The 24,062-nt window shown below is 33.9% G+C and overlaps 1 non-coding gene and 1 pseudogene across 3 annotated transcripts; both read left to right on the top strand.

Annotated features, from left to right (window-relative positions):
* Nucleotides 1–5,082: 5,082 nt before the first annotated feature.
* LOC107867232 lies at nucleotides 5,083–17,674 on the top strand. 3 transcript variants are annotated; one of them, XR_007054708.1, is made up of 7 exons: nucleotides 5,083–5,606; nucleotides 5,908–5,980; nucleotides 6,575–6,700; nucleotides 9,181–9,342; nucleotides 14,699–14,811; nucleotides 15,749–15,832; nucleotides 17,452–17,674. It is a non-coding gene; the product is annotated as an uncharacterized LOC107867232 (transcript). The 3 variants fall into 3 exon arrangements; XR_007054707.1 differs by having other exon boundaries at nucleotides 5,083–5,980; XR_007054709.1 differs by lacking the exon at nucleotides 17,452–17,674 and adding an exon at nucleotides 16,168–17,072 and having other exon boundaries at nucleotides 5,083–5,980.
* A 2,140-nt stretch (nucleotides 17,675–19,814) lies between these two features.
* On the top strand, nucleotides 19,815–21,242 carry LOC107869463 (annotated as a pseudogene).
* Nucleotides 21,243–24,062: the final 2,820 nt, after the last annotated feature.

The following is a 24,062-nucleotide window of genomic DNA, read 5'->3' as shown; positions in this document are numbered from 1 at the left end:
AAATTCTATTGCTTTTGAAAACTCTTCAAGAGTTCCAATGATACTTAAATCATCAAATTATCTCTTATGAGGATAATAAAAAGTTTTCCAGAAACTTTATATGCTTAAGACATTTTGAATCCCTTAGGAATTTTCATATGGATTTTTGTCAAGTGACAATATCCAACATGTCAAGTGTGACATGTTCAAGTGTCTGGACTACAAATCAAATAAGTTTTACGCTTACCAAAATGCATCATTTCAGGTCACTTGATAAATGTTTCTACGTCAGCATGCTTAAATAAACGTAGAATTCGGATCCTCGTAATACTTTACAATATTGCGTCAATATTGTATCAAAGATATTATCGATGATATATCATTTCGTATCGGTTTATAATGTGACATAACATTTTGAGATCTCATCGCTTCATTATTTTCAGGTGCCTGAACCTCTCATAGGTTTCATGAAATGTGATGTCGTAGGCTCTTCAAGAGCATATTGCCTTCTTATTATGATTATTTGCTCCTTATCCTTTTCAAGGATTATTTCATTTGGAATCGATTAGTCTACCATGCTTCATGCATGCGTAGATTTTGTCCTTTAAAAATGCAAAATAGAAGCATTTGCAACTTAGATATGAGGTTAAATTTGAGTCAGTAAATGCTTCCGGCATATGACTTGAGTTATCTTTTGAATGAGGATCTGATGATAATTCCTAACATATTTCATAGCTGCTTGTAATCTCCTCCTTATGTTAGGAAACTAACATACATCCTCCATATTTTTTGAGGAATACATCTTTATGCATTATGATATATTTATTAATTATATACCGCACATCAAACTATTAGATGAAATAGTTAGTTTCTGACCTCGAACCAATTGATAGAAAAGAAATAATCATAATTTGTTGGTCTAATGCATGCAAGTCTTACTGTATGCAACATATCGTATTTCAGACCAACACATGAAGCTTTGTTCCCATCAGCAATGATTTAGCTATTTATTGAAGGTATTTAATGTCAAACCATTTTCATCAAGATGAATTGTCTTGATTGCACAATCTGAATATGCTCTTAACTCAATTTTGTTGAGCAAGCAGCTTTATGAATGTCAAAATACGTGTTGACAATAAATGTACATGTGATGATCTTATTGATGCATCTTTTCAACATACCACATGAAAGGTGAACGGGCCATTATTCACCTTTTATATTTTTTAGATTTTGAGGGATCCAATTCAATAATTAGTTGGTCCAACCAACTTATCATGAGAACAAACAACATAAATAATTCTTGAAGAATTTTCTAATTCTTCATTACATGTCCAATACTCAATATGCACTTCTTCGGGATGTCATAATCATTCATGTCAACTTATGAACTTTTATTCTAGCAGACTCCAAGTTCATCATGACATGTACCTTTTTTACTTTAGTAAATTTCAGATTTACTATTACAACAACAACAAACCCAGTATATTCCCACCTGGGGTCTAGGGAGGGTCAAATGTACGCAGTCCATACCACTACCTCCGGGGAAGTAGAGAGGCTGTTTCCAATAGACCCCCGTCTTAAGACAAAAGGACAAAAGACAAAAATGTCAAAAGCGTTCAACAGGAATAAAATAACACAATAATAAAATACACAAACAGACAATGGACCCCCTACCCCTATACCTACCAACCAAGCTACACCAAACCCTCCTAACTACAGAATACGACTCGACCACCCACCTTAGCCCTCTACTTTAATGTTTTTCCTCCATACTTTCCTATCAAGGGCCATGTCCTCAGAAAGCTGTAAGTGCTCCATATCATGTCTAATTACTTCTCTCCAGTACTTCTTTGTTCTACCCCTCCCCCACTTGAAACCATCCAAGGCAAACCTCTATACCTACAAACAGGGTTATCCATGCCCCTTCTCATCAATGACCAAACCATCTCAACCTCACTTTTCGCATCTTATCTTCCACCGACGTCACTCCCACTTTCTCTTGAATAATCTCATTCCTAACCCTGTCAGCCCTCGTGAATCCACACATCCAACACAACATCCTCATTTCTGTCACCTTCAACTTTTGGACGTGAGAATTCTTAACAGGCCAACACTCCGCCCAATACAACATAGCCGGCCGAATTGTAGCTTTATAGAATTTGCCTTTGAGCTTGAGGGGCACCTTCTTATCACATAAAATCCTTGAAGCAAGCTTTCATTTCATCCAACTTGCCCCAATACGGTGAGAGACATCCACATCAATCTATCCTTCCCCCTGAATCATAGACCCAAGATACCTAAAACTATCCCTCTTACAAACCACCTGCAGATCCAACTTCACTACCTCCTCTTCCTCTCGCCTCGAGTCACTAAACTTGCACTCCAAGTACTCTATCTTGGTCCTACTTAATCTGAATCCTTTAGATTTCAGGGTTTGTCTCCAAACCTCCAACTTATCATTAACACCTCGACATGACTCATCAATCAACATTACATCATCTACAAAAAGGATACACCAAGGCATCTCTCCTTGAATACTCCGCGAAGAGTCGATCCCTGGTGCAACCCTGTCAAGACAGGGAAATGCTCGGAATCTTCTCCCACCATCCTTACTCGAGTCTTCGCCCCCTCATATATGTCCTTAATCGATCATGTGTACGCCACTGGTACCCCCTTTGCCTCCAAGAATTTCCAAAGAACCTCTCTAGGGACTTTGTCATAAGTGTGAAGATCCCTCTTCCTCTCTTGATACTACTCTACCAGCCTCCGTACAAGGTGAATTGCCTCCGTCGTAGAGCGACCAGGCATAAATCCAAATTGATTCTCCAAAATAGACACTACCTTCCTCAACCTCCACTCTACTACCCTCTTCTAAATCTTCATTGTGTGACTCAACAACTTCATACTATGGTAGTTGTTGCAACTCTGAATGTCACCCTTGTTCTTATATAAAGGAATCATCGTGCTCAATCTTCATGCCTCAGGCATCTTAGTAGACTTAAAAATGTTGTTAAATAAATTGGTGAGCCACCTCAACCCTGCCTTTCTCATGAACTTCCAAAAGTCCACCAGAATCTCATCGAGCCCCGTTGCCCTGCCCCTTCGCATCTTGCGAATAGCCTCACATACCTCATCCACCCTAAAACGCCAACAAAAGCCGAAATCGTGAGATTCCTCAGTGTGCTCTAACTCCCCTAACACAATGCCTCTGTCCCCCTCGTCATTCAAAAACTTATGAAAATATGACTGCCACCTCTTCTTAATAAGCACGTCCTCTACCAACACTCTGCCATCGTCTTCCTTGATACACTTCACTTGGTCCAGATCCCGACCCTTATGCTCCCTAGCTTTACCAAGCCTAAACAACCTCATTTCCCTATCTCTCTCCTCTAATCCCGAATATAATCTCTCAAAAGTTGCTGCCTTAGCCGTCGTAACTGCTAACTTAGCCTCCTTCCTAGCTAACTTATACTCCTGCCCGTTCACCCGCTTCTCCTCTTCATCCTTACTCTCAATCAACTTGGTGTAAGCCACCTTTTTCCTCTCTACCTTATTCTTGATTTCTTCATTCCACCATCAATTCCCTCGATGCCGGCCAGACCCGCCCTTCAAGACACCTAAAACCTCTCTAGCCGCCTCTTTGATGCAACCCGCAGCCATATCCCACGTACTATCCACGCCCCCAACACTCCCACTCCCCCATCCCCTCCAACCTTGCCCCTATCTCCAAATCACTGACCGGAGTCAGGCCACCTCAGCTAACTCTAGGTCTGCCCTCCCCACCCCTGTTCTTCTTGCTCCTCTTAATAATCAAGTCCATCACCAGAAGTCTATGTTGGGTCGCAAGGTTTACATGAATAAATTTCAGATTTACTACTTTAGAAGTAGATTTCAAAATAACTCTTCTCGATTATTCTGCCTCATTTGGAGGTGAGTTGTGAAGCCATCACAATCAAGTTCATGTTTGTTAATTTGTTGATAAGCTTCACTAAATATCATCACATTCACCGAGGGAATGGATCTATGCTTATAGCAATTAAAATTCTCATTCCCACGAATGAAATATAATCGTGTCTTAAGCCTATCAAATTGATAGCTTATAACCTCTTTTATGATATTGCTACTTCAGGAGCAAATCAAAGCATACATATGATCTAGAGAATTTTTCTTTAATATATCTTATGATCATAATACGCGTGTGAAAATATCATCACTTTTGATGATCATTATCATATTGTCCCTCTACGTGTATATTCTTGCATTCAATCACTTGTCTTTTTTCAGACATATTATGCACTGCTATCATATACACTTCAAGAATGAAGTAAGTTGTCATATTTCACACTTATCATATATTGCTACCACATTCACTTCATGGAATGAAGCATATTCAATGGGATATATTTCATGACTTTTCATTAAAAACACATTATTTTGCCTTAGCCATCATAATATCATCAATATGGTGCATTGAGATTCAAACTCAACGTTTTACCCATATAAAGGCGTCTTAGGCATAAATTGATGGGATTTAAACTGAATATATTATCATCCCTTTTGATAATATTGTTCTTGAGGAATAAATTTAAAATTTAAATGGGTCCAAATCAATTATTTTTCCTCATCCAACAATAATTATATTATTAGTAACAAAAGAAAGATAATATAAGGAATTCATACCTTGAAATTACCTTTAAATTTATAATCTCATCTTGTTTGGTAGAGTCTTGTGCTGATATCATGTTATAAACTAATAAAGAATAAAGAAGAAGAATAGAGAGAATAGAGAGAGTAGTTCTTATTTCTCTTGAGGAATGAATTACGATGAAGCAAAACCCCTTTATTTATAGGAGAAAGCTAACCTTGGGGTTTGCAATTTTTTCATAAATAGACATACACAATATATGATAAAGTAGATATTCACTATATATGGTAAAGTAGACATTCACTATATATGTTATACTACTATTATTTTTCTACTATATAGAAAAGAAACTTTTAGAATGACCAATGGTAGAAGCCATAATTATACACATATTTTGAGGGCAAAATCATCATTATTGTTGCTGATATTTAACTATCCTCTTACTTCAAACCTCTGGAATACTCCAGTATGCTATGCTTCATCTTTTCTTCTCCTTGTTCATCTTCCTTCCTCTCAAATTTTTTATTTCTCTTTTTGTCCTTATATATGTATTATACTGTTATGAACCAATTGTCCCACGTTGAAAAAATAGAGAAATGTTAAGGGGATTATAAACTAAATGGGTTCTTCTACCTATTAGACTAGTCTTTTGGTTAGGCTCTCTCGTTTGATTTATAACATTGGTGCTCTCGTTGAGAGTCTCACGTGTTGAGCCGTGACTCGAAGTGATGACCTACGTGCCAGCAGTGGTGGTCTGGACCCAAGATGAGTACCAGCCGTAACCAACGAGGATCGATCCACGCGTGGAGCCACGACTTAGTGTGGTGGCCTGGACCTAAGAGGGATGCTATCCGTGACTAATTGGGCTCAGCTATGACCAACGAGGTCATTGATTCTCAAGCGAAAATGATTGTTATGAATCAATTATCCCATATTAAAGTAGTGGCTGGACCTAAGATGGATGCCAACTGTGACCAATGAGGTTGTTGCTTCTCAAGCGAAAGCATTGTTATGAACCAATTATCATAGAGAAATGCTAGTGGAGTTATATACCAAATCAGTTCTTTCACCTACTAATTGAGTTCACGTTTGATTTATAACCTACAAAATTTTTTATTTTTTAAACTTTCAAACTATTACTCCTTCAATTCATATTTCTCTCATTTTTTTTTTCTCAAATAATTTCTGGATCTCTTTCCACTTTGTATTTCATGGATGATATTATTGATGTTTTCGTTTTTTAAATTCTAAATTTTGAACGAATTGATAATTCTGTTAGCCAGGTGCAGGTCTTTTACAATCCTCCTTTACTAATTGCTACTCCTTCCCTATTCGAAGTTACATCTATCTCTTCGGGTAAGTTCTTAATTCCTCAAATTGCAGATATCTTTGAAGCTCTCTAATGTTTAAATTGCTCATGAATAATCATTTAAAAATCCTTATGACCTTATAATAGTTCAGTCAGTGCACATATGGACGAGCAATATGTGAATTGAATTTACCTAGAGTCTGTTGAATTATACAAATTGATGCAATCAGATTAACAAGAAGGATTAGGCATTAGGCCTACTGAATCTGAGCCTGAGCAAGAGCTTTAGGCATACTGCATCTGAGCATTAGGCATTCTGCTGCCTGGTCCAGCACTGCAAAATCAATTAATGCATTATTTAAGAACGTTTCTTTCATCCCAAAGCTAAATTAGCCACATATTAATTGTTTCGCCGCTTCTTTATCAATTTTCTTCGACTGTATCACCTTTCTGTCGCTCTAATTGATAACCATTGCTTTGCTCCAATGTAACCATGGTTGATTTCTGCTTCAGCAATCAGAGACAAATCTCAGTTTGAGTCAAGTCTAATATTTTTATTTTTTTTTAAAAATCTGCATATATGATATCTTTGTAAGGGTTTTCCGAAATTTGATTCAAGTTGCTGGGATTGAATTTTATAGGGATATAGGTCTGTATTTCTGTTGTGAAGGATGTTGATCAAGTGAGTTGAAAGGGGAAGAGAGAAACATGTTGTCGGTGCTAAGCTCTCCAATTCTTTCTCAGCTAACGATGTCCTGGATTCTGAGGTTGGTTTCATGTTTTCCTTGATCTAGGGTTATGAATAGCTCTTAAATTCAAAAATTGGCTAAAACTTTTTGGTTCTTTCATTCAAGCTTGAATGCTGCCTCTTCAAGTTCTGATATTTTCCTGCTTGATTGCACTATCATTTTCAATAGTGCATTCTTAATTTCTCAATAACATGTATGTCAATGATTGCTTTATTACTTTCGAGAAAGGGGACTTAGAGGCACGTTACTGTGGAGAGCAGAATTATCCTATTTGTTCTAAGTAGACGTATTTATGTTATTTATTGAAGCACAATATTTACAAAAGAAAGACAAAGATAAAAAGGATAAGGAGGCAAAACCACCTATTTGGAACTGGCAGACTATTGCATGTCATATTGTGTATTTGTTTTATCATAAAGAATTAGATGATGTACATCTTAAAAATATCTTGTTTCTCTTTGGACATTTCAGAGATGTAATTAAGCTTGCAATTCCATATCTACCTTCGTGGCAATTTGCTATGCCCATTATAGAATAAAAGGAGATTTTGGTGCCATCAACAAAAAATTAGCCTCCTACTTAACAAGAACAACTACCTACAATTTATTACCTTTCTTCATTGAAATACTATAGCAAAAGTTTAACTTGTGGGAAGCTAAAGCAAGAATTAAGTGATGATATGAGAAAAACCGGCAACTTAAAAATTCATATACTATAAATGAAATTGAACTTCAACTACAATCATCATAAAGGAAATAACAAATAAGGTTTTGTAGTATAAGCTGATATATGAAAAGATCTTTGAATACTTGTGTTGCCTTGGCTACATCAAACAAACTTGATAAAGAACCGCCTGGGCACCAAGGAAAGCAGCAAATGCAAACTTAAACAAGTCTTTACAAGGAAAGGCTGAAAGTAAAAGGCATTCTCCGCACTTGTTTTCTACCTTTTTTTATATATTAGACTCTTTTTCTTCCTGAGATAGGATTTGGACCACTCTTGGTTCTTGGGCGGAAAAAAAGAATGAAAAATATTCTTTTCTTCTAGACAAATTACGACTTATGTAGTGCTCACCTGCTCAATCTTTCTACCAACATGCTTCTTGGTCTTTGGATCTGGACTTTTATATTATTGAAAGCAGTCTTGCAATTATAAAGTTTGAAAACGGGGTCAGAGAGGCTATGCACTTGCAAATATGTATTTATGACTACATTTAAAAGTAGCTAATCTGAGAGACAGTAAGAGAGTATTAGCTGAAGGATTTATTTTATCACATGATTTAAAAATATTCTCTAAGTGGATTAACATTCATGAGTGCAATAATTTGCTTTGGTAACTGATGATATTCAGTACTTTGGAAGAAATAAGGAAAATGTGTGTTGTTTGAAAAAATCTGAGTGACTAAGTATTTTAAAAATAGGACGGGAAATAATGAGCCATGAAAAAATATACTTCACTACTTGAAATCTTGGTGGATAGGGATCAAAAGACTCTAAGAAAGTGTTAGAACCTGGCTAATTTTATATGCGCACTCATATCTTATTGTGAAAGTTGGAAAGATGCAAGTTGAACACTGAATTTGAAGAAATTGCACCGCATTTTTAGAATAATTCCTCATATTCTAATTGATATAATAGCAATTATGAAAAATGATATGGTAGCATAGATCGAATTGCCCAGAAAAATAGAACGAGATTCTCGGATATCAGTAGTCTCTTATGTGAATCTCTTCCTAAGCAATGTCGCTTGAGTGACAAAGGACAATGTCTCTTGTAAATTTCTTTCATCGAGATGCGAGCCTTGAACATATTCTGTTATTCCATCCTTGTCTCTATTGTGGAAGTAGTATTCATGAAATTGGTGTTAATAGGATCGGCAAAACTATGTTATCAAGATTTGGCAACTCACATAACTGAGTTTTTCTCAGACTTTCTCTGATATCCTATACTATCTTGACAATGTCATATGTGATTGAAAAAACTTAACAAAATATAAAAAATCTTACTACGTGGTAGCCTTCATTTTATGGTCTGAAGGATCTTTGTTTGTTTAAAGCAACTGCAACAAACTATTCTATTCATAGTAATCTCATAATAATGGTGCGAGATGATTGTTCTCTGGTTCTTCAAGTGACCTTCAACTGTTAAAACTGTTTTCCAGAATCTAAGTAGCCTCCGGGGCTTAGTGTGACTTGTGAGTCACTTCAGTCAGGCAAGAACTGGACGAAGATACAATTTTCTGCACGTAGTCTTTATAATAAGAGTCTTGGAAATCACTTCATGAAATTGCAACAGTTGTTTATCATTCATGTAAAAACTAGAGAACTGTGGAAAAGCATGAGTTAGTTAAAAAGCTATAGATTAGTGTTTATCAGATTCTATGTGAAAAAAGTTTCTCTGTTACAAATTATGGTACTAGACATGTATGTATGTATATGTATGTATGTATATATATATATATATATATAGTTTTGGTTTCAATCGTGCTTGGTTGAACAGGACAAGTTTTATAACCAAGCAACTTTCAACTTGTCCAAAGCATCTGGTGTAGATAAAGTTGCAAAATTTACACCCAATGCAATTGGAAATTCGAATTACGCTGCTGTAAAGGCTGGATTTACCGTCCCCAAAACTGATCAAACAACAAGAACTTCCTTCAAGGTATGTTAATTAGGCTCAATTACTCTATACATACATTGGTGTTAACATACCTTTTACATTTGTGTATATACTTTTTCACAGTATGATTGTGTGAAAGGTGTATATGGGGCGCCTTTTTTCTTCGTAAATGGGTTTCCTCTGCCTAATGCTGGCTCACCACTGGACTACAACGAATGGAGAAATATCCTTGATCCGTTGTTTTCACCAGAAGAACAATTAAGAACTGAAAATATGGATTTCTTCTTGTAATAACTGATCTTTTAGTCTCCAGTTGTATATGTACCCTTATCACCTGATGTCCTTAGCTAGAGAGACAAATTAGACTCATTATCTCTTACGTTTGTACATATAATGACAATAATTTATCGCTTCAATATCTTATGATTTTTCTTGAGCTAAGGCTCTATTAGAAACCACCTCTCTACCCCTCTGAGATAGGGTTAAGGTTTGCGTACACTCTACCCTCCTCAGACCCCCACTTTATGGGCTACACCGAGCAGTTGTTTATCTTATGGTCATAGAAAATGAAAATACTACTCTGATGGTTAAAGTTATTTTCTATTTAATTGAGTAGCTTTGTAGGTAGGATGTTTATACTTGGAGACATAACTTGAGAAAAGCATTTCAGCCAAAGAATCAGGATCAAAAAGGCAACCGTGTATAGTCGAGGGAGGTAACAAGTATCCCGTAAAATTAATTTAGGTGCATGCAAGCTGGATCAGACACTCAACTAATAATGTGTAGTGGTAGATAGTGTGGATAGGAAGGGGAACAAACTGTCAAGAATCTTCACTAAATGATGTAAGTAGCCACTCAATGTTCAATAGAGAGGAGAGAACACATTAGGAGGTGACCAATACTTATGTTGAGATGAGCACCTTTATTTCGGCCAATAAGATTAAGAAGACTATCTTGCTTATCCATGGGGAGGAGGACAACAATCCAGGAACCTTGACCATGCAGGTAAAATGGCGGTCCTCTTATTCTTCTTTCAGCAGCCTATTTCAAGATTGCCATCTTTTCCTTGAATGTTGCTCCTGTAAATTAGAGTGGCCAAGATAGAAGATGTTCTTGGTTTATTATGTACATTTGCTGGTCCTTCCTAGATTAATTTAATGAGTTTGCTAGCCTCGACTCAAAAGTCTTAATCGTAATAACTTTTTTTCTTTTTGCATAAAATATACAGTCATACCGTTTCTTCAATGAGATTGACGAGGATGTCTCGCACCGTATTGGGGCGGGATGGATGAAGTGGAAACTCGCATCGGGGGTGCTGTGTGATAAGAAGGTGCCGCCCAAGCTTAAAGGCAAATTCTATAGGGTGGTAGTCCGTCCGGCCTTGCTGTATGGAGCGGAGTGTTGGCCAGTTAAGAACTCCCACATCCAAAGAATGAAGGTGGCAGAAATGCGGATGTTGCGCTGGATGTGTGGACTGACCCGAGGGGATAGAGTTCGGAATGAGACTATCCGGGAGAAGGTTGGTGTGACTTCAGTGGAGTGTAAGATGCGGGAAGCACGATTGAGATGGTTCGGACACGTGAAGAGGAGGGGCATGGATGCCCCGGTCCGTAGGTGTGAGAGGCTAGCGTTGGATGGTTTTAGACGGGGTAGGGGTAGACCGAAGAAGTACTGGGGTGAGGTGATTAGGCGGGACATGGAACAGTTACAGCTCACCGAGGACATGACCCTAGATAGGAAGGTATGGAAGATGCGAATTACGGCAGAGGATTAGGGCCAGTTCGGGTCGCTAGTGTAGGGAATTAATTGGTGGGGGTGTATTCCTGTTATGATTCCGTATTCAATGTTCCGTGTCCCGTGTTCCATGTTTATTACGAATATGTGTGCTTTCCTCTGCTTTATATTCCTGCATTCCTGCTTTACTCTGTTTTATATTCCTTATGGGTGCTGTATCTATGTTACGTCATCTGCTTCTGTGCTGTACTATGTGTTTGTGTGATATCTCGGGACTTGAGCCGGGGGTCTTTCGGAAACAGCCTTTCTACTTCATCAGAGGTAGAGGTATGGACTGCGTACATCTTACCCCCCCCCAGACCCCACTAAGTGGGAATACACCGGGTTTGTTGTTGTTGTTGTTGTTGTACCGTTTCTTCAATGCACTGAAAGGTCATGGTGCACTTTGTCGCCTTGTAATTCTACCATATGAGAGTCACGGTTATGCGGCACGGGAGAATATAATGCATGTACTGTGAGAGACGGATAGGTGGCTCCAAAAATATTGTGTCTATTCTTTAGATGTCAAAGTAGATGCTAGCGCGTGAAAGGACAATGCAGAAGGAACAATAGATTCACAAAGCAAAGTTTTTGGTGCTGCTAGAGGTGTTCAAGAGTTTACCAATTTGGATGATGACAAATTTCATTCTATCACAAGGTCTTTGTTGTGGTAAATTCCTATTTCATGAAAAAATTATCCTAGGTTCTAAAATTTTCCATATCAAAAACTTATTCTTTTGTCATGGTAATAATCAAGTTGATTGATTGTTTGCTTGAATAAAGTTTGTTGTCTGGGTTCCGTTTAGTTGCGTACTTAGTGTACTCATTGCACAGTCATACATTTATAATTAATTTTCAAAGAATTTATGTAACTCTGATGATTGGTCTTCAAGGCAGTGAGGTGGGTATTTTGAAAGGATAATTTCCCAAGTTAGCATCTACGAGGGCCATATTTAGTACTTTCACCTGTTTGACTCCAAACCAGAGAACATCTTATTGGTTAAGGGTCTCTTCTTTTCTGTCCTTAATGCAACTACTTAGGATTAGATGGAATTGTCTGAGGTTGTAGTAAAGTGCTTATGAAGAGAACCTTGGGATGTAATTTAGTCTACATTATGGTCGGGAAATTGGCTTTCGAACACACTATATCATCTATCGGGATAAGTTAATTAGTGGCAACAATCTTCGTGACGCCAAAGCAAATTATATCTTTATTTTACAAGCTATCAAGCTATTGCATTTGTTTTCTCAAACAAATATGTTCTCTCTATTTGTTTTCGCATCTTGTATTATCAATTATCGAACCTTACTAATACTTGGCTGTAGGGGTAATATCTGGTGCACTTTTGTACATTAAGGATGATTTTCCTGAAGTCAGTCAAAGTAGTTTCATACAGGTCATGAATAATCAATTTCATTCTGAGGTCTATCGTAGAATCTGGACGTAACCATTAAATAAAAAGTGATCGCAACAACTTTTTAAAGCTGGTCATCTTTATCACATGACTTGTTGGAATGATAGAAAATTAATGATGGGACGGGGGTGGGTGCAGGTGGAGCTCAAGTACTCTACTAATGATATGATAACAAATTGTTATCTTAGTATCTGTGAAAAGGATGTTAATTTGAGCTGCAATGTGTAGAGAATAATTTTACATTTTGGAAGATGATCTTGAGAAAGGTCATAGGTTATCTCGGTAGGTTGAAAATATGGTAAGTTAAGAGAGTACTTTACTGGAGGAGATGGGTGTCAATGGTATCAATATTTCACAACAATGCAGCTATTTTGTCAATAGGTATGTAAATGCTTATCCGAAATTTAAAAAACAGAGAGATACGTACAGTGTTACTAATGCTACCTACAATGTAATTCTTTAAATTTACAAATGGATTGTCATTCCAATATCATAATAGCTTAGGTTATTGGAACTTTTATTCTAATAACTACTGTGTTTGTCTTCTTCGAATAAAGATCTGTTTTATAATCACATTTTGAACTTCTTAACTAATTTAATCTTTAAATTGAATTTAATAAGTGTTTGATCGTGAATGCCCAAGAGATTGATCACTGCAACAAAAATGTATCTCCTATTGTAGAATTTATAAATAATATCTATATCAATGTAAGTCACTATCATATGTGAATGTGAGCATCCAGTAGTATGTTATTCCTATGATTGTATAAAACATACATTTGGGAGAATTTCCATCAACTGATCCAATCAAATGGGATAGTCCCCTACTGTTACATCTTCATTTTATACTATGTTGTTATATCATATGGGTTTGCATCCCCAATTCGGTCTTCAGCTTTGATCACACTAACCTGCCATTGCGATTCAAGTATACAATTATTCAATATTGGCATCTAAACCCTAAAAATTAGAATGTGCATGATTGGATGACATGTTGGAAAAAAGGTATTAAAAAATTCTCATTGATTACTTTATTCTACTATACGCGTTGGGCCCGTGCGATGCACGGACATGCCTATCTAGTACCATATAGAAGAGCCAGCCAAGGGACGACCAAGGGTAAGTGTGTAAATATACTCAATATACCAGGGCAAAATCGTAAGATAATTTTATTTTAGCAAACCACGACCTGTTTCATTTCCATTCCAGAACTTTCCTTGGTCCCTCTTTCCTCTCACAATCAGACAACTTTGCCTTCTTCTTCCTTAAATCTCTTAAACGCTATATTGGATCTAAGCTTCATTTACTCTCTTGGATTTCTCATCTACAAGGTAACAAGATTGAGTCTTTTTTTGTTTTTGTGCTTTCATTGTGTTAAATTCTTAAATTTTGCTTAATTTTCTAATGTGGGGTGCTCTCAAATGTTCTTGTATGAATTTTAGCTTTTCTCCCTATTATAGGTAAAAAAAATATGAACCTTTTTATCTTTTATTGGTTTGTAAAATGAAGGATTGTTGTTAATAAAAGTGTCTTCGATTGTGTCCAATTCTTGAATTTCTCAATTTTGTATGTTTGTTCAGGATGGTGGAAATTGAAAAAATTTGAATACAATTATGTTCTCGCTATTTCGTCGGTACTAACATAGTAAGGTGGCCAGTTGAAATTGGTGTGTGAGTTGTTTGAATGTAAAGCATGCATATTACTTGTTTATAGAGTTCCTTCAGGTTGGATTAGGCTTTCCCGTATTCTCCCGGATAATTTGTGATGCCTTCTTCAACATTCATTAACTTAGATTATTTCAAAAATTTTGAGATTGAGGATCTGATTTCTCCCAGAATGGATAAATGCTATCTTCAGTAATATAAAACTTTTGTAGTAGCAACTTTTTTTTCTTTTTATTGGAGATTCAGTACTTTCTTCCCCCAAAAGTAAAAAATTACTTAGCACCAGAAGGTGTAAGTAGTACAGATGGAGAATAAAACAAGAGAAAAAGGCTTGAGATGGCTTAGCCTTGTCAGCATAAATATATATATACCAAATATATATTTGGTATATGATGATATGAGTTAGACTTAGATGGAGAAACATGGCCAGATCATGAGATTATTCATATAGTTGATCCCAACTTATTTGGGACTAAGATGTTGTTATTTGCTTATTCTGTTGTTATTATTTATGAATACTAATGCAAAAGTTTTTCCAAATCACAGGAGAGTCACATATTCCATAGATACACTGGGATTGAAAAAAGAATCTGCAATTGCCATAGATATTTCAATGGATGTCAATGTTGTGGTGATCTACTTGGCCATTGTTATTGCAGGTTAGATGTTTGAATGCACTTTAGATTAAAGCTCTTTGTGCTATACTTACTCCATGTGCTTTCCTTTCAGTCCATTGCATCCATTTTCTATAATGGAAAATTATATATCTTTCCCATTTACAACTTTTTTGAATACGGAGCATCAAAAGTTTCATCGGACCTACTCTTATTTACATGAAGTGTCAAACTTACCTAAGAATATCCATATCTTTACCGCCGGTGGCATTATGTGGTATCCACCAAATCCGGGAGGAGAATATCCTCCTGCATGTTGCTGGTGCTAACAAAAAGACAATATTTCTACTTTCATCCCTCGTCACAATCCAATTTAATTTCAGCTTTGTTGTTAATCTTTGAGCTGGTCAAACTCAGGCTGCAAAGTGCAAACTTGGATGGTAGTATAAGTCAATGTGTTGCATTACAGTTTTTGTATGAGTTGGTATACTTATTGTTTTAGTTCTCTTTGAATTTGTGATCAGTTCTATGTAGTGTACTAATTTTCAGAAAGAAAGTCTCTGATACTTCTAAACCGAATAGATTGTCTATTTCTTGCTGGAAGTTTTCGTTACAATCCTGAATATACATTGCTTATTATAGTTCTTTCTAATTGTCGAACAACATGCACTCTTGACAAAGATTGCATCGGTGAGGGAGGTAGTAATGGGAGCCCCACTGAAAGCAGTTTTAAAACAACTCGTTACAAGGACAGTTCCTTCTGATCTAGGCAAGCCCATTGCCCTGGTTCATCGTCCTAACAGATCTTTTTTCCTTGTACCTCAGTTGAGTAATTTAATCCACTTTATAATATGCACAAGATGAAACAAGGGGCACTTTCGATTTCGTCGTTGTTTGAAACAATTGTCTTCATATTATTATATCTCTAGAGTCAATGATTTTATCAGAGAAACTGTTGAACTCAATCACTTGCTTATTGTAGCCTCTTCAAACTGTACTAAGTCACCTCTCATTACTTCATCAAGACCGTGAATACGAGCAATGCCATCACCTACTTGAAGTACAGGTACCAATATTTACAAGTTTTACTTCTCTATTATATTGATCAATACGTATACAAATAATATTACTAATTTCGTCAGCTCAATGGATTATCATGATTCTTTTTTGAAAGAAAAAAATAACACTAGAAAGACTAATCAGTTGTTTCTTTCAGTGTTCCTAACATGTCAATATTGTCCCTAATGATAGTTAAATGCAATTCGTTGTTCAAACAACTATTTCCTACTGATTATTTGTTTGACATTTGTGTTCAGAAGGGTGTTTTGATAGTTGTATCATAATAAATCATTTCTATTGCTTGTAAAAGCATTTTACTATAGCCTCAATAAAAATTTGCAGGTGCCTTGACCAATTTAAATACAGTGGTAGCGCCATAATTTTGGTTATTGGTTCTGTGAAATCAAATTTCTGACTTTAAGACGTAAATCTTTAGTTTGTAATGGTATTTTTTACTACTTCTCAAAGAAACAAGAAACTTTTACCTTGTTTGGAATAAAAGATAGTATTAAAAACACTTGAAACAACAACATCCACTGTAATCCAATCAACCGGAGTCTGAAAGGGTAGGGTAGAGTGTATGTAAACCTTTTCTCCACTTCCTTGTTAGATAGATACTTTCCGATAGAACCTCCACATTCAAAACTTTTGAAACGTGTATATATTACAGGTTCCTGTAGTCCAAATAAGATTTTTGTTGCACTAAGTTAAAAGGTTTTCCTTGATAGATCATTACATCTCTGAATCAGCTGAAAGGCAAATACTTGTGCCAAAGTCCAAATATGCCAAAGGATTTAATTTATCAGGCAATAAATGGTGGTCGAAACAAAAACAGGAAACAATTGTTTTTTCGTTAAGAATTCAATAAGTGTCGCTCCGACTCAAATATGTTTCAACAGTATGGCTCTACCCTCAAAATTTAGGCCAGCATTAGAGTGACTGCATTTTTTCGTGAGCCTTGGGAGTAGGTAAAAAGAGCAGCAAGCGATCATTTATTTTTATTTTTTTTATAATCGTGGTTTCCGGACCAGCTTGCCCGCACCTTGACTAATTCCACGTGGCTTCAACAATTGCAGGAAAAACATGTATTCCTGATTTAACCTTTAGTATTAATTGTCAAAGTCAGAGTTGTAAAGTATCATTAATAAGTATAATCTCCTTAGTTTTGTATGTAAATAATATGCTAACTTACCTCCCCTACTTGTTGGAGTTCCTGGACCAAAAGTACTGAGAAACATGATCCAAAAGCTTTCATCTCTTGACAACATTTCCTTTTAAGTGTTGAAGCTTTCTTGAGAAAATTGCACACCGATTTCATAGTCTTTTGGTTGAAAGAGCAACTGCACATTTCTGTTCTAATTATATATCGAAAGATCCATATTTCTAAGTATGTAAATGTTTATCCGAAATTTTAAAAATAAAGAGATACGTACAGTGTTACTAATGCTACCTACAATGTAATTCTTTCAATTTACAAATGGATTCTCATTCCGATACCATAATATCTTAGGTTATTGGAACTTTTATTCTAATAACTATTGTGTTTATCTTCGTTGAATAAAAATTTGTTTTATTATCACATTTTGAACTTCTTAACTAATTTAATCTTTAAATCTAATTTAACAGGTGTTTGATCATGAATGCTTGAGAGATTGATCACAGCAACAAAAATGCATCTCCTATTATAGAATTTATAAATATTATCTCTATCAATGTAAATAGACAACAGTTACTATCATATGTGAATGTGAGCATCCAGTAGTATGTTATTCCCATGATTGTATAAAACATACATTTGAGATCATTTTCACCAACTAATCCCAATCAAAAGGATAGTCCCTTATTATTACATCTTCATTTTATTTTACTATACGCGTTGGGCTTGTGCAACGCACTGACATACCTACCTAGTATAAAAAAGAAAAGAAAAATCTACTTAAGGTGTTCACGAAAAATCGAAAACTAAATCAAAACCACAAAATAAAATATTTTATTAATTTTATTTAAAGTTAAGATGACATACGCACCATTTTTTTCAAATCCTACTCGTATAATTATACTAAATATGTTATTGTTATTGAATTTTAAATTTTAATGTGTAAAATAATTTATATATTATTTATGTAGAATAGAGGGTGCAATAACTAATACACGAATAATTTAACCCTATATAGGTTATAACAAATATCTAAACACAATAATATATAAATGGCTTAAGTCATCGACAGACTCTCAAACTTATTCCAAAAATTCACTTAAACCCCTCAACTAAGGCCTGTACCTACAAAAATTCAATGAATACAAAAATATAAATGACGATGTGACTACAAATAGATAAACAATTATGGTATTTACGTTATCATCAATGACTTGTGCTCGAGTAGTTATATTTTTAAAAAATATAAAAATATAAAATAGAACAAAAAAATGATAAAGAAAATAAGTACAAAAAAAAAATAAAAAAAAAAGAAAAGAAAGAGAGATAGAAGAGAGAAAAAAAATATAAAAAAACGAAAAAACGAAAATAGGAAAAATTAGAAAAAAGAAGAAGAAAAAACGAGGAAAACACGAAAAAGAAGAAATATAAAAAAAAATAAAAATAAAAAAAAATGATAGTGTTTTTGGCAAAACTAAATATGTAGTGTATTTATGTTTTTATGAATACAAACCACTAAGTAAAAGTGAAAACAACGACTGTGAATCGAATACAGCAGCGAGGGGTGTACAAACTGAACCGTTAAGTCAAACCGAACCGATGAATCATACCAAACCGAGGAAAAAAACCGACTTATGGTTTGGTTTGATTGGTTTGGTGTTGGCAAAAAAAAAAACGATCATTCTTGGTTTGATTTGGTATTAGCAAAAATAAAATCAAACCGAACCGACGTAATACATATATAATTTTAATTTTTTATACGTAAAAAAATACTACTTATAATCTACTTTCTAATTACTTTTATTATTAATATATATTCAGAAAATAGATATATATTCTTGGGCCTTTAATTATAGTATTTTTCCATTAACAACAAATTAATACAAAACCCAATATTAACATAAAAACATAAAACTCTTTAATTGCTTCACTTTTTACATTTTACTTTCCAAGTTTTCAGAGAGTTCTCGTTATTTCCTCATCTTACTTTCATCTTACTTTTCTCATTCGTCAAGTTGTGATTTAGGTTTTTTTTTTATTATTTTTATTTTTTTTAAAATCTTTTTAGTGAAAACATTTTATTTTTTTCTCCAATCACATTATAATTGTAAAAAAATCAAAAAAATAAAAAAAACCTGACTAAAACCGAAATAAAAAAACCGATTGTATATTGGTTTGATTTGGTTTATAGATTTACAAAACCGACATTATTGGTTTGGTTATATTTTAATAAAAAATCGAATCAACCCGACCTATATACACCCCTAACAACAGCTAAATGTTACTGTATTTATATTTTATATGAATACAGAATATTGATAAAATCGAATACAACAGGCGTAAATTGAATACAACAGCTATAAATGGTAATTATGTAAAATATGACTAAATGTAGCTATTTTTGAAAGATCCCAAAAAAATAAATCATCGATATAAAATTAACATTATTATTTATTAAGGTGTCAAAATACTCGGGTCTTCTCGACCATATTAAGGTGTCAAATTACTAGGGTCTTCGTAACCATATTAAGACACAAGCCTAAAGTTACATCAACAAAGGTTAATGTAAATAGGTAAAATGAAAACCCTGAACTTGTTCGATGTTTGCATTTACATATAAAAATATCAGAATTAGTTGTAGAAGCAAATGCCAAATTTCAGACATTAATATTTGAATTTGGTTTCGAACCGATTTAACTTGTAAATTTTACGTACTACAAGCTAATATGTGCACCAAATATGCTTGCTTATTTAGGTGGTTGCTTGTTCTCCAAGAAAAGAAGTAAAAACTAACTTGTTCTCCAAGAAAACGTCTATTTTTGTGAGAATATTAATACTTATCTTTATTTATACGAACCCATGCATGTAACGTGGTACTATATAAACCCTAAACCCGAACCCCCTCATTATTTCTCACTTAAACCTTAAAATCTTCAAAAAGTCCCAACCAAACTAAAAATGGCTGTTACTAACTTCATGATGAGAAGGACTGTTGTACCCTTGGCTGTTCGGATGATCAGTAATAGAACTCAGAGCTACCATCATGGATCCTCTGCTCGTTAACCCTAGTTACGCTTCTAGAAACTTCTTTTGGAGCTCAGCACCATCGTCGTCTATCCTTCATTGCTGGTATTCTACCAAGAAGCATAGTTCTGATAAGTCAATCCTCAAAACCATTGGTTCAGAAATTCAACGTCTCGAGGAAACTGACGAGGTATTTTGAACAAGTGTTTTTCAATTTTTTACTTATGTACATATTTACATTTGCTAATAAACAACAACAAGGACAACATATATACCCCAGTGAAACGCCGGAGTCTGAGCAACATAGAACAGGAGTAGTCGATCTTTTTTTACTTTTTATTCAACTTTTAAGATTCATACTGGATTAATTAGCAGATTTATGACTATCACAATTATTATACTATTTCATTATCATTGCAAGGTTGAGGAGGAGGACGATTTCGCCTTCAAGATAAAAGATAATCCAGGACAACAGCTTATAACATTGACAAGAGAGTACAAAGGTGAAACTATTGATATCAAAGTTTACATGCCAGAAGAAGTGACTGACAGTGATGATGAGGAGACTAACAACAACGATGATGAGACTCAGAAGGATGATGAGAATAAGAATGATGATGACACTGACACCAATGATGAGACTGACAGCGATGATGCGGAAAGGGAGACAAAAATTGATGTCGTCGTTAAGGTGTCTAAGAAGAATGTACAAACTTTGGAGTTTGATCTCACAGGTTTTGCTGATGATGACTTTGCAATTGACCGTTTGTCCATCAAAGATCCTAATGCTGCTAAGGGTCAATATCATCAATGTTCTCCTTATGGTTTCTCGTGAGTCTTCAAATTTAATTATCAATTGTTTCCTCTTCTACGTATATCGATCTTCAGAACAGACCGTTTATTTTCTACTTAAATTACATTCATATTTGTTTTCATTATATATATACTAATAATATCTGCATGCTTCGATCTCCATCATCATCAGGGATTTTGATGAGAAAATCCGAAAGGCTTTCTACAAGTATCTCGAGAATCGGGGGATCAAGACCAGCACAACTAAATTCTTGCATGAGTACATGGTCAACAAGAACAACAAAGAATATGTGATGTATCTCAAGAATCTGAAGAAAATTATTGAGGCATAGATTATATTCTACCTTTCGCCTAAGTAACTTTTCATGTTTTATTAATTAGGGTATTTTTGATGAATAATATACCGTGGCTATCACGTTTTTTACGTAGTTATTTTTGTTATCAGTGCTTCTTATTGTCTAATTGTTAAATCAAATACTAATCAGTTTGCGCATGTTTGCTTTGAACTAAATGTATGTGGTCTGAATTTTATCTCACACTATTGTTTGTGTTTTGATGGATTCAAAAAGCTTTTACAAATTTCAATTTTATTCACTACCACTAATTAATTAGTGGTGCTACGTAATTATCACACTATAATGACTTCGCAGCACTGAGAATTAGACCGTGGACATCAGAACAATGAATAAACAAAGAGGTATAGGTCTCAAACTTATCAAAACTAATTGTGTAAATTAAATTTCTGAAATTGGATAATGAAGCCTACCCTTGTTGATGTGGGCTAATTTCATACCGCGATGGAGTAAATTTGTATTTCAAGGATTTCTCATTTGAAGTAAAGTACATTCTTTTGAGAATCTCTGAGTAATTGGTTTAATTATTATGAAATGAATTTACAATAGAAATAGAAATTAAATGTCGTGTGAAAAAAAAGCTTTAACATAACAAAGTTATAGAAAAACATAGTATTAGGAGAAGATTTTTTGAACTAGATTTATGCATGGATCGGACAAGATTATATATCTATAATCTATTTATATTTATAATATAAAAAGTGAATTAAATTTTTTGCCCTTTATTAAAAGTTTCCGCTTTAGATAAAATAGTCTTGTCACTATTTTTCTTGAATTATTTATTAATTATTTTTATAATATTTAAAATTAAAGAGTCCTAAAATATGATAATAATTATTAGGAGAACTAATAATTAAGGAATCCTAAAAGATATGATAAGAAAAAAATATTTCAATAATTAAGAAATTTTTAAATATAGAATAAAAAATATATATGAAAAGAGTCCATAATTACTTGGAGTTAAATACCTATTTTAACTATATAAGAAATCATAGGAACATGACAATGGAGAAGGCTATACACATATAGCCCTAGAGATACACATATATTGAGTTTTTTTCTTTATTTCTTTGTCTTTTTATCTAGTGTTTTTATTCAAATTATTTTCTTGAATGTAACATAGTCAATTGTATTATTTTTTCAGTGGTCACAGGTGCATAAGCATTTAAATTTAACTTGTGAACAATTAAAAAAAAATTCAAACAAAGCAAAATATATTTGTCCTTCAAAAAGAGAAAACGACAAAAAATTTGTTATCATCTTTGTTTAGTGACATACTATTTCATCTTTATTTTGCTTATTATATTACTGATGGAAAATGTTTCAGTTATTAGTGTGTGTATTGCAGCAAATAAAGCATTTTGTTTATATTTAAAACGCTTTTGTAGATTAATTTTGCTATTAATGTATGTCAACATTACAATAAATAGAGCGTATTTTCTTATATTCCAGACAATTTTGTTAGATTTCGGACTATTATATTGAGACATTGAAACAACCATAAGATGGAGAAAGTAGTAAAAAAAAAAATTAGCAATATTTTGGAGTTAAATTTCATTTGTTTTTAACTTTTTGCTGAATGGTTATGAATTCTCTTTCTACTTTGAGTTATTACTATGAATATTGAATATGTTTGTTGTCGTTCTAAGATTATAATCTTCTTACCTTCTTCAACAAATATATGAGTAAAATGCAGGAGAAAGAAAATTCACATGCAATGTGGGCTTAAAATTTCGTATCGATTAATAGCGAATTCAAAGGCATGTTTCTGTTCTTGTTTTTACTTTTCATTGTTGGTTGTGTTAATATTATTTATAATGATGTTATTATTGTATATGCGTTGTTAAATAATAATATAATTTTTTCCTTGAGAGACTATTTTTATTGTTTCTCTTAATTCGTGATACAAACTTCATTTTGAAATTATGGGAGAAAGAGAATGACTATATTTGAAGCAGCAAAAAAGATATACTGACTATTTGATGAAGAAGAGGGATTAAAGTGACATGGATTTTTCAGTTCAAATTTTGCACTTCTAGGATGAAATCAAGTAAAATTGTTCAATTTTATAGAGTATCAAGCACTAATCATCTGCTTACTTTACTAAAGACACCAATGTAATTTAAGGGACTGTCAATGTATTTCAATTAATTTATTTGCATCTTAGATATTTACAAATACTACATAACTAATAAAATAAATTCTTCATCTTTACATATTCAAAAGATTTTGAATTTAATTATTGTATTCATTTCTATTATTTAAACAAATACTGCATTTAATGTTTCGTGTGAACTCATTAAAGTGAGGTATACGGTCGAGGCGAGCACACCTAAACTAGTATATATATATATTAGTTTAGGTGTGAGCGCCTCACGCGTGTACCTCACTTTAATGAGCTCACACAATATATCTATCTATAATCTATAATCTATATCTACAATATATTAAAAGTGTGAAGATTTTAAAAAAAAATGATTTGAACTTTTTCCCTTCACTAAAATACTCCATAATAGACAAAATCGTCATTTACTATTTTTTAAAAATAAATATTAATTAATTATTATTTAAATAATTAGGATAAAGAAAAAAAAGAAGAAAAGAAAGAATTTCACACCTAACAGAAATTAAATGTAAGGGGTGAAATGTTTTAGTGGGAGTCCTATGCAAATTTTTAGGAGAAAAACGTAAGGGACGGGGGGGGGGGGGGGGGGGGGGGGATTAAGAGCCAAATTTATACTTATTGAAAAAAGAAATACGTATGACAAACTTTATGAAAATAATCTTACTAATCAAAATATATATATTTTCTTAAAAAAAATCTGTGTATGGAAAAGAAAAAAATTATTTGATTAAGGTAAGAAATTATAGTATTTACCACTTCTAAAGTA

The sequence above is a fragment of the Capsicum annuum genome, chromosome 4 (assembly GCF_002878395.1).
Source record: "Capsicum annuum cultivar UCD-10X-F1 chromosome 4, UCD10Xv1.1, whole genome shotgun sequence".
Taxonomy (NCBI): Eukaryota; Viridiplantae; Streptophyta; class Magnoliopsida; order Solanales; family Solanaceae; genus Capsicum; species Capsicum annuum.
Note: the sequence above shows the minus strand (reverse complement) of the source record. Positions and strands in the feature narration are given on the sequence as shown.